The sequence below is a fragment of the Rousettus aegyptiacus genome, unplaced genomic scaffold (assembly GCF_014176215.1).
Source record: "Rousettus aegyptiacus isolate mRouAeg1 unplaced genomic scaffold, mRouAeg1.p scaffold_m13_p_1, whole genome shotgun sequence".
Taxonomy (NCBI): Eukaryota; Metazoa; Chordata; class Mammalia; order Chiroptera; family Pteropodidae; genus Rousettus; species Rousettus aegyptiacus.
The window spans coordinates 58,318,895-58,328,238 of record NW_023416284.1 but is presented as its reverse complement, the minus strand read 5'-3'; positions in this window follow the sequence as shown (position 1 = coordinate 58,328,238).

Below are 9,344 nucleotides of genomic sequence, written 5' to 3'. Positions count from 1 at the left end.
AAGCGTGTGATGACAGAAAAGCCTATAGTCGGTAAATTTTCAACCAGGTTGCTGTTTTGTGAAGGATGTTTTCTTGTGGTAGGATTGTAAACTATGTGCTAAAAACCAGGCTTTGAGTTTCACTTGCTCCCTTAGGTGCTGGCAGAGGAGCAGGCAGTCCTGAACTGTAAACACCTGTAAGGTAGTTGTATCAAAACACTTGGTAATTTTGTTGTGGAAGGCCACGTGAACTCTTTTCCAATTTTCTGGGAAGCAGAGCCGCCTCACAACACTCTCCTCTTTTCTCTCCCTTTCCTTACCCCTACTTCATCTCAAGTACTTTCATGGGGTAATAATGCAGGTGCATTTACCACCTGGGAGGCAGTTTGCATGGTACTCAATGAAGCAGCCATTGTTTGAAGCTTGTGGTTTTGGCAGCCAAGATTCTGGCTAAGATTTGTTCCAAATTCTCTGAATTCCATCTCCCAACTTTTTACTGAGACAGACCCAGAAAATGTGTCCTATGCCTTTTCCTTTTTAGAGTCAGACTTAAGTGCATACCATCCTCTATTTATAATAACCTGCTTTTTCTTTCTTTTTGCTCCCCCAGGGTAATAGCCATAACTCTTTTGAGATAGCATTTTACTTACTTGTCATTGAAACAGAATTTATCTTTTGCAATCAGCTGTTGTTTTCTCTTTTCTTCTTTTTTTTTTTTTGTAGCTTTAAAAAATTGCCTTTATTCAGAATCATAAGGTCGTTTTTTTTTTTTTAATCTTACCATAATTAAAGTTTGGTGCAGTGAAATACTACATTTATTATTCAAACACTTAAGGCAGGTTTCTCAGTTTACATGTGAGAATTTAGCATGATCCAAACTCAAATATCCATTTCTCACATCTTTCAATGTCTGCAGCAGATACTGACTCAGAAACCTTTTTTTAAAGCCATTTCAAAATCCTCCATAGTTGTAGGCATGTGCATTTCTTCTCTTGAAAGATTTCAGATTTCTTCTGAGGTCAAATCTTCAATACGCCTTCTCATTGCCATCAAAGATGCATCCCTGCGCACATCTCAACTTTTCTCTAAGCTTCTAACCCTCTGTCCAGAAAGAGAATTTCCTTTCCTTCAGACTCTGAGCTGAACCGAGTTTGTCTTTTGTGGTCTTCTTTGTAAAACCTTTGTAACTTCTGCTTCCTCACCTGCATTTATGAGGAAACCAAAGCTTCTTTCTAAAGACATGAATTTCAAGCCGCTAACCAATCACATTGGGTTCTTCCCGCTTCCTAATATTGGAAACTTAATCTCTTTGTATTTTCATAGTCTTTGTTCTCATTTCTTTCAGAGCTCAGCTGCTTCCCATTCTTCCATTTGCCCAACTAAACTCAGAAATTCTCACTTTTTTTTTTTTTTTTTTGGATCTTACTGAGATCCTATTGAAAATTTAATGGCTATGGACCTAATTCACAAGAAAATGCTTATTCACATCTCTACAAGTGCCAACATCTACTGAGGAAGTAGTTTACACTCTATTCTTATAGGATAAATGATTCCAATAGAAATTTATCACTTAAGAATATATTCGACCAAACTTAGAACAAGGGCATACAGATTACCTTTATATGAGAAAGGAAAATAAGTATATTTAGAATCAAAGAGAAAGATTCCATATGTATTACTTTCCTGAGGCTGTTGTTACAAATTAACACAAACTTGGTGGTGCATAACAACAGAAATTTATTCCTTCATTGTTCTGGAGCTCAGGGGTCCAAAATCAAGGTGTTGGCAGGATTGTACTCTCTTTAAAAGCTTGGGAATGGGCTGGTAGGAAGAAGAAAAAAGCTCTAGAGGGTATTCCGTCCTTGCTCCTTTGTTTAGCTTCTGCTGCTTTCAGGGTTTCCTTGGCTTGTGGCTCTACAATACCAATCTCTGCATGGTCACATTGCCTCTTTCTCTTCCGTCTGTCAGTCTCTCCTGTTTGACTCTTACACATATACCTGTCATTGAATATAGGGCCCACCCAGATTACCTATGATGATCTCTTCATCTCAAGATCCTTAACTTACTGACATCTATGAAGCCCTTTTTTTCCATATAAGATCACATTTACAGTTTCCAGCAATTAGGATGTGAACATAGGATTTCGGGTCCACTTTGCAACCTACTCCACCACGTCAGAGGACAGCGAGCTTCTTGAGAGCAGCTCTTCTGATTTTGATTGAATCTTTAACTACAGACAGGCTCCTATTCCCTTCATATCTAGGGATGATCACACCCCACTCCCCTCCTTTAGTTTGATCAGCTGTCACTAGATGTTTATAAAAGGGTGAAGAGCATGGACTTTGGATCTAGAAAGTGCTAAGTTTTAGATTGGGCTCCACCCATTTCCAGCTATGTGAGCTTGGACAACTTACCCTAAACTTTAGTTCTCTAATTTTGAAATAGGATGATGATGATGACGATGATGATGATGATGATGTCTACTTCAGAGTAACTGAGATAGTGCAGGTGTGAGTCAGAATGCTGTTGGTTTCAAGTAACCGAATGCTTAAGAGTGTCTTAAATTTAAAAGATATCTAATTTACTTAAGATGTTTAGAGATAGACTATCCCAGGATTGATTTTGCCATTTGGTGATAGCATCAAGGGCTCAGGCTCATTCCATCCTTTGCTCTGCCATCTTCAGTGTGTGATAGTGTTTCCCCAGTGGCTACAAAACTGGAGGTAAAGACACTGTTAAAGATGCTATGGTGCATCATTCAGATCTCCCTTGGGACAGAAGCACTTAGATGTCAGAAGTGTTGACCGCTGATGGCTTATGGTTGGGTCTCTGGAATTGTCTTTGGCTAAAGGAAGCTGTCTCTCCTCTTACACCTATGCCGTTAATCATTGTGAGAGATACAAAATCCTGACTCCCTTGCTCAATTGGAACAACTCTGGTAGAGCATTCCAGCTCAAGGGCTCCTGATTGGCTGAGGCCTTTGTTGCAACTGCAGCACAGTTCAGTTTCTCCCTCTGCTCAATCCTGTGGCCCTCAATGCTCACAGGGACCGTTCCAGAGAGCACTCCTCAACAAACCTCCTGCATGGGCATCTCAGGGTCTAACTGCTGTGTTTGTGGGCAAGCCAACCTGTAATATCATGGGTAGTGCTAGGAAGAAAACTCTAAGGGTTTATGGAACTGGACTACCCACTGGCCAGCTGGCAATGAGCCCCTGAAGTGTTGTAGTCATGCTATTGTTAAAACTTTCACCAGAGGTGAATTGGGAGGGGATACTGGAGAAAGAGAATACACTGATACGTACAATATCTCAGATGCTTAAGAAATTTGGGAGAAATAATTATTAACAGAACTGTATAATTTGGATAGGTATTGCTGGAGACCATTAATGCATTAAGGAAAACCTTTAAAAGTGGAAGATGATTAATAACCAATATAATGCAAAGCAAAAAAATAAGAGGGCCTCCTTGGCAGCATATAAACAGAATCTACAACCAAATGGCAAGAAAAGCTTAGAAGGAGGTCCAGCACTTAATTATAAGAATAACAAAACCCCAAGGAAGATTGAATTCTCAACCCTGACAGGTCCGCCTCAACAAGGTCAGGGTCCTGATTGATGCACCTGAAACCTTGAGTCCTCAGAATTCCCTGAATTCTCTGGGCCTACAGAAGTGGCCTTCTCCTCCCTGTCAAAAGCTAGCACTGTCGCTGTTGCCTGATGACAATGCAGAGTCTTCTGCTTACTGCATAGCAAAGAAACAGTGTTCCCCTCCCCCTGCCCCCAGGATCTATCCCTACCACTTCTCCAGGCTACCAGACCTATAATTAGGGTCAAGTTACATCATGAATCAACAGAGACATGTTAAGCCTACTCCAGATGAAAGGGACAATAGGCCAAAAGAGTGGCAAAGACTCAGTCAATATACACAGGGGTTGCTTTACATGGAACTAGATACTAAAGGTACTGGATAAAACCCATCAGATTTTCAAATCAAGCAACAGAAGTAAACTCCGTTCACACAGAGTGAACCACTTTGTACATTTATGGTCTTGCCCTAGGACATACTAAGTCTCCTACCCTCTGTATATGAGACCTGGACCATCCGGACATTCCACAGGACACCACATTGGTCCATCATGATATCATGTTAATTGGACTGGAAGAGAAGAAGTGGCCCTTGTATTCCAGAGAATGTTAGAAAAACCCATCAAAGGCTCATCATATTAGTGAAGTTTTTAGGAGTCCAGTGGTTTAGGTCAGGGGTTGAAAAAATCTGTCCCACCAGTTTTATAAATAAACTTTTGTTGGAACACAGCCAGATCCATTTGCTTATGTATCATCTATTGTTGCTTTTGTGCAACAGTGGCAGAGTAGGTATAACAGAGGCTCTTTGTCATACAAAGCCCTAGCCTCTGGCCCTATATAGAAAAGTTTGATGACCCCTAGTCCAGGGCATTCCAGGACATTTCTTCCAAAAATAAATACATTACTGCCTCTTAAACTTTCTATCACTAAGAAGAAAGTACAATGCCTGGTAGTCTCTTCAGGCTTTGGAGACATCATATTCCAATGGAAATACTGGTCCACTCCCTTTCCTGGGTGGCAAGGAAGGCTTCTAGCTTTGTGTGAGGCCCAGAGTAGTAAAAGGTCCTGCGGCAGGTCCAGGCTAGATACAAACATTCTTGCTCAGATCTCATGAATTAGCAGACCCTGAGCTATTAGAAGTATCACTGTGTGGAGCTTATAGCAAGCCCCAATAAGAAAATTACAACATAAACTCCTAAGATTCTGGAGCATGCTATCTGAGGCAGAGAATTATTCACTATCTGGGGGCGGGTGGGGGGGGGGCGCGGCAGCGCAGGGAAGCTCCTGGTGTGTTACTGGGTCTTAATAAAGACAATTGTCTGTCTGTAAGATATCGAGAAATTTGTGACCAGAGCTGCTCATCATCTCATCATGAACTGGATTTTGTCAAACCCACCAGGCATTTGGGTCTGGTAAGCCCAGCAGGAACCAATTGTAAGATGGAAATCATAGATCCAGGATTAGGCACAAGTAGGGCTAGAAGGCACAAGACATGGGCTTCATCCTCCATGTCATTCCCTAATGGCCATAAGAGGAGAGTAGCTTTTATGATGGTGGAGAAAGGGAATCCTCTCAATGAGTAAAACTTTAAAAAATGCACCAAAATGTCATCTACTCTGTGTGGAAAGAAAAGTGGTCCTTGGTAAGGATATCTAAAAGCTCATAGGCACATGGCTTGGTTGGTTGGTCAGACTTCTGGAAAGTAAAAGATTGGCAGATTGGGGAAAAGGAAGAGGCTTGTGAATAGATCTGTATGTATTAATCATGTTTTTCATTTTCTATATCTTATGATATTTTGAGATTCTCGGGGGACCTACAGACCCAGGGAGAGATTGCTCCTTCTAGGGGTATCTAATTCCCAAAGATAGAAAACTTACTTGGGAGCATGCCTCTCACATGCCATCTAACCACTTCTTTATCTATATCACACACCAAGTCAATATTTCCTCTGCCCTAAGTTAATCTAGGCCCAGGAACCAGACAGCTAGAACTAAACCCCAAAGCCATATATTTAAATCAGCGCCAATTATTTAAATCAGCCAGTTCCAAGCTATTCACTCTGCCCTGTTTTGCCTTTCCTCGTGGAAACCCCAATAAAGGCTCTGGCCTAGGTTTTCCTCTCTCTTCTAATTCTGCCTCCTGACCAAGACCAATGCTTCACTTGGGGCCCTGCATGACATGGCATGTCCCCTTTTCTCAGGAAATGTAAATAATAAATTCTTCTTTCAGTGACATTGACCTCTTCATTTTGTCACTCAGTCATCTTTATACATGAAGACCTGGGCACAAGTCACTGTGGGAGAGGGCATTAAATGTGAAGATCTTTGTATTGCATAATGTTTATAAAAGGGCATCAGTCATGGATGAGGTACTGACCAACTGAATAGGTAAAATGCCTTTACCAGCTGATGTCAATCAGCCTTCGTCATTGGCAATCTTAGTGCTGGCACAATGAGCTTGCGAATAGATAGAATAGTCATGGTAGCAGAGATGAAGGCCAAACACGGGCCCCAAAGAGAGGATTCTGCTTTCCATTATTGATCATAACTGCTGCTAACAAATATCTATTAGCAGAGAACAATATCAAGTAAGAACCTGATATGGTACAAATCCCTGAGAACATTAACCAGCGACTTGGCAGCAAGTAGAATATGTTAGACTCCTTTCATTCTGAAAGGATAAGAAACTCATCTTAACTAGAATTGATACATATTTTGGTATGAGTTTGCCTTTCCTGTCTACAGGGACTCAGCTGGCAATACTAGCCAAGGGCTTATACAATCCTGCATAATATTACTCAGACCAAGAGTTTGAGGGATCTACTTAAAAATAAAGAAGACATGGCAGCCTGTAAATTACCATATAATCTACTGGTCCTATCACATATTGCACCATCCAGAACTGCTGTCCTGGATGATGAAATAGTCTTTTAAAGGCACAACTGAGGCATCAGCTTGGCAATGATACCATGTGATGATGGAGTACAATCTTCCAGGATGCAGTATATATGGTGCTATGTCTCCAAATGGTAGAACACACTGGTCTGGTAACACAAAGGGTCAAAATAGGAATGGCCCCATTGACCATCATTCCCAGTGACCCACTTGGGAAATTTGTGCTTTCTCATCTCCTCAGTTCTAGGCTCTGATTGTGGAGAAGTCCTATTCCTAGAGTGGGGGATACTTCCACCAGGGGATATAGTGAGAGTGTGATTTAAACGTAAAGCTATATAGGCTTGTACAATCAGCCAACTCAACAATTCTCAATAAAAACAGCTGTTCCCACTGCACAGTCAAGAGACAATCAACCAGACTGGTTGCTCAGAGCATTTATAAAGGAGAAACGACACTGTGGAACACGGCAATGCTGTGAATTTTAATTGAATGGCAGAGGGGAGCAGTGACACATACAACTCAAATAATTGGATTTTTAGAAAATCGCAGAAATTAAATGCTGAAATATATTTCTAGTCGGATTTGTTTATTCCGCATGGGATGCAGTTGAACCAACAGAGGTTAAGAGAATGTACAAGGTGTTGCAGGTAAGTCAGTGGCAGATCTGAGACCAGAACCCTGGTATCCTGACTCTTCATACAGTGCTTCCTTCCTCCTCCACTGCGGATTCATAGTTTTAAAGTTTTCCTTTTTCACTCCCTGTGGATTAGGCCGATGTTAACTTACTCTGCATTCTGCATGCACATCATACAAAAGGCTGATGAATAACCTACATTCTGGTGGCTGGGAGAAGTCACCTTAGCATTAAAAATTCATTATCAAATCTGCCCAATAGACAATTAAGCAGACCGATGTCAACCTAATTGGCTCAAATTAACGAAGGTAGATTTACTCAGATTTTAAAATTTTATTATTTAAAAATTTTTATTGCTATTTGTTATTGACCCAAAGGTATCAGAGATCTCCCTTTCATTAGTCTCACAAAATCATTTGAATGTTATTGAATGTTCATTTTTAATCAGGGACAAGATGTGTTTAGAATTCACAAATGTCTCAAATTAACTTCTCTGGGTCTTTGGGGACCAATAAAAGCATATGCATTTTGCTCAGCATGTTTTCCTTTACTCAGCATAACAATCTTCATGGAACTTAAATAATGCAGCTTTTTTTTCCTTTTATGTGCCCTTATGAAGATAAAGCATCTAGAACAACTCAATATCCAAGGATCTAAGCAAGTAATTGGATGCATCAAATGAGCAGCATTCGGGTTCAACATGTTTGTTAATTCTGTGCCTTGACTGGGTTTGAAATAGAGTGACAACATAGTAATAAAATCATATTTTAATACACTTTTCATATAATACTAATGTCTGTACAATCTATTCTCATTCAATCCTTCATCAATCATATGAGCCTGGAATCATGGAAGGATTGCTAACTTCTTCACAGTATCTATCCCTGTGTCCTCATTTAGTTGGATACTTGGCTGTCTGAAATAAAGACCACAGTTCCCAATCTGCTTTGCAGTTAGGTATGGCCATATGACTAAGGTCTTGTTAAAGGGATGTAAGTAAAAGTGCCGTATGCAACGTCTTATAGCAGCACTTCTTCTCGGCTAGAATTCCATGGAAATAAATGAAGCCGAAGCAGTCATCTTGGACCATATAGGAAGCTGTGTGTTGAAGATGGTGGCACAAGATGCTGGGGGAAGTCTGGGATCCAATGGTTGTGGAGTGGCCATACTGACCCCGATCTGCTAACCTTCAGGACTCATAAACATGGCAGAGAAATTCTGTCTTGTCTAAGTACTGTTATTTGGGTTTTCATCTGAAACTAATCCTGATACACTTGAGCTGTTTTGTCCTAATTGAGATGTGCTGTCAGTGTAAAACACACAGTGGATTTTGAAGACATGAAAGAAGATCATAAAGTAAATTGTTAATAACTTTTATATTAATTACTTATGAAAAAAGTAATATTTTGGAGATATTGAGTTAAATATATTATTTAATTCCTGTTTTTTTACTTTTTAGAATGTGACTACTAGAAGATTTTAAATTACATGTGTGGCCGACATTATATTTTTATTGGACAGGGCCAGGCTAGTGCTGCTTTGCTCTGTGTCTGTATCTGCACTAGAGAAGAGATGAGGTACCTGGGGTTGAAGAGGAACCATACACCTTACCCATGCTCCCATGTCAAGTAGACGGTGGGGTTAGATTCAAGCCCGGATGCATCTGGAGCAGCCCCAGTGCTTCCGTCCACTGCGCCATGGTGTATCTCAACTGGGGTCAGTGTGTTCTGGCACAGGAGTGAGAATACTGGCCCCAACCACTAATGTTTAAAGGCAGGAAATGCTGGTTGTTTGAAGAGTTTTACTGACTTCTTCTCAAAATATGTTTATAATCTGATGCATTTTTTATTATTTTTAAATATTTCCCAGCATATAAAAATAAAGTATAATCTATTGAAAAAAGGAAATAAAACACAATTTACAGAATGATTACTCTACCTTTAATTTGGAAAGAAGACATTTAACTTGAAAACTTTGCCATAGATATGTCCCATAGATGACAGAGCTAGAGACCCTTATGGTACATTTATCTTTTCCTGGTTGCTTTACCGGACTTTTCTGGAAGCTTAAGGCCTCTAAGCTCTAAGCTCTGTGACCTAAGATACCCCATGGGTGATGCCTAGGTGATAGTATGTGCTATCTTGTGACACGTTTCCTTATCTTGTTGTTTGTAGATCTGGCTGCCTGGGCCATAGCCTGCTTTTATATTAATAACTCCACAGGTAATAAGTATGTTCAGCATTATTTTCATC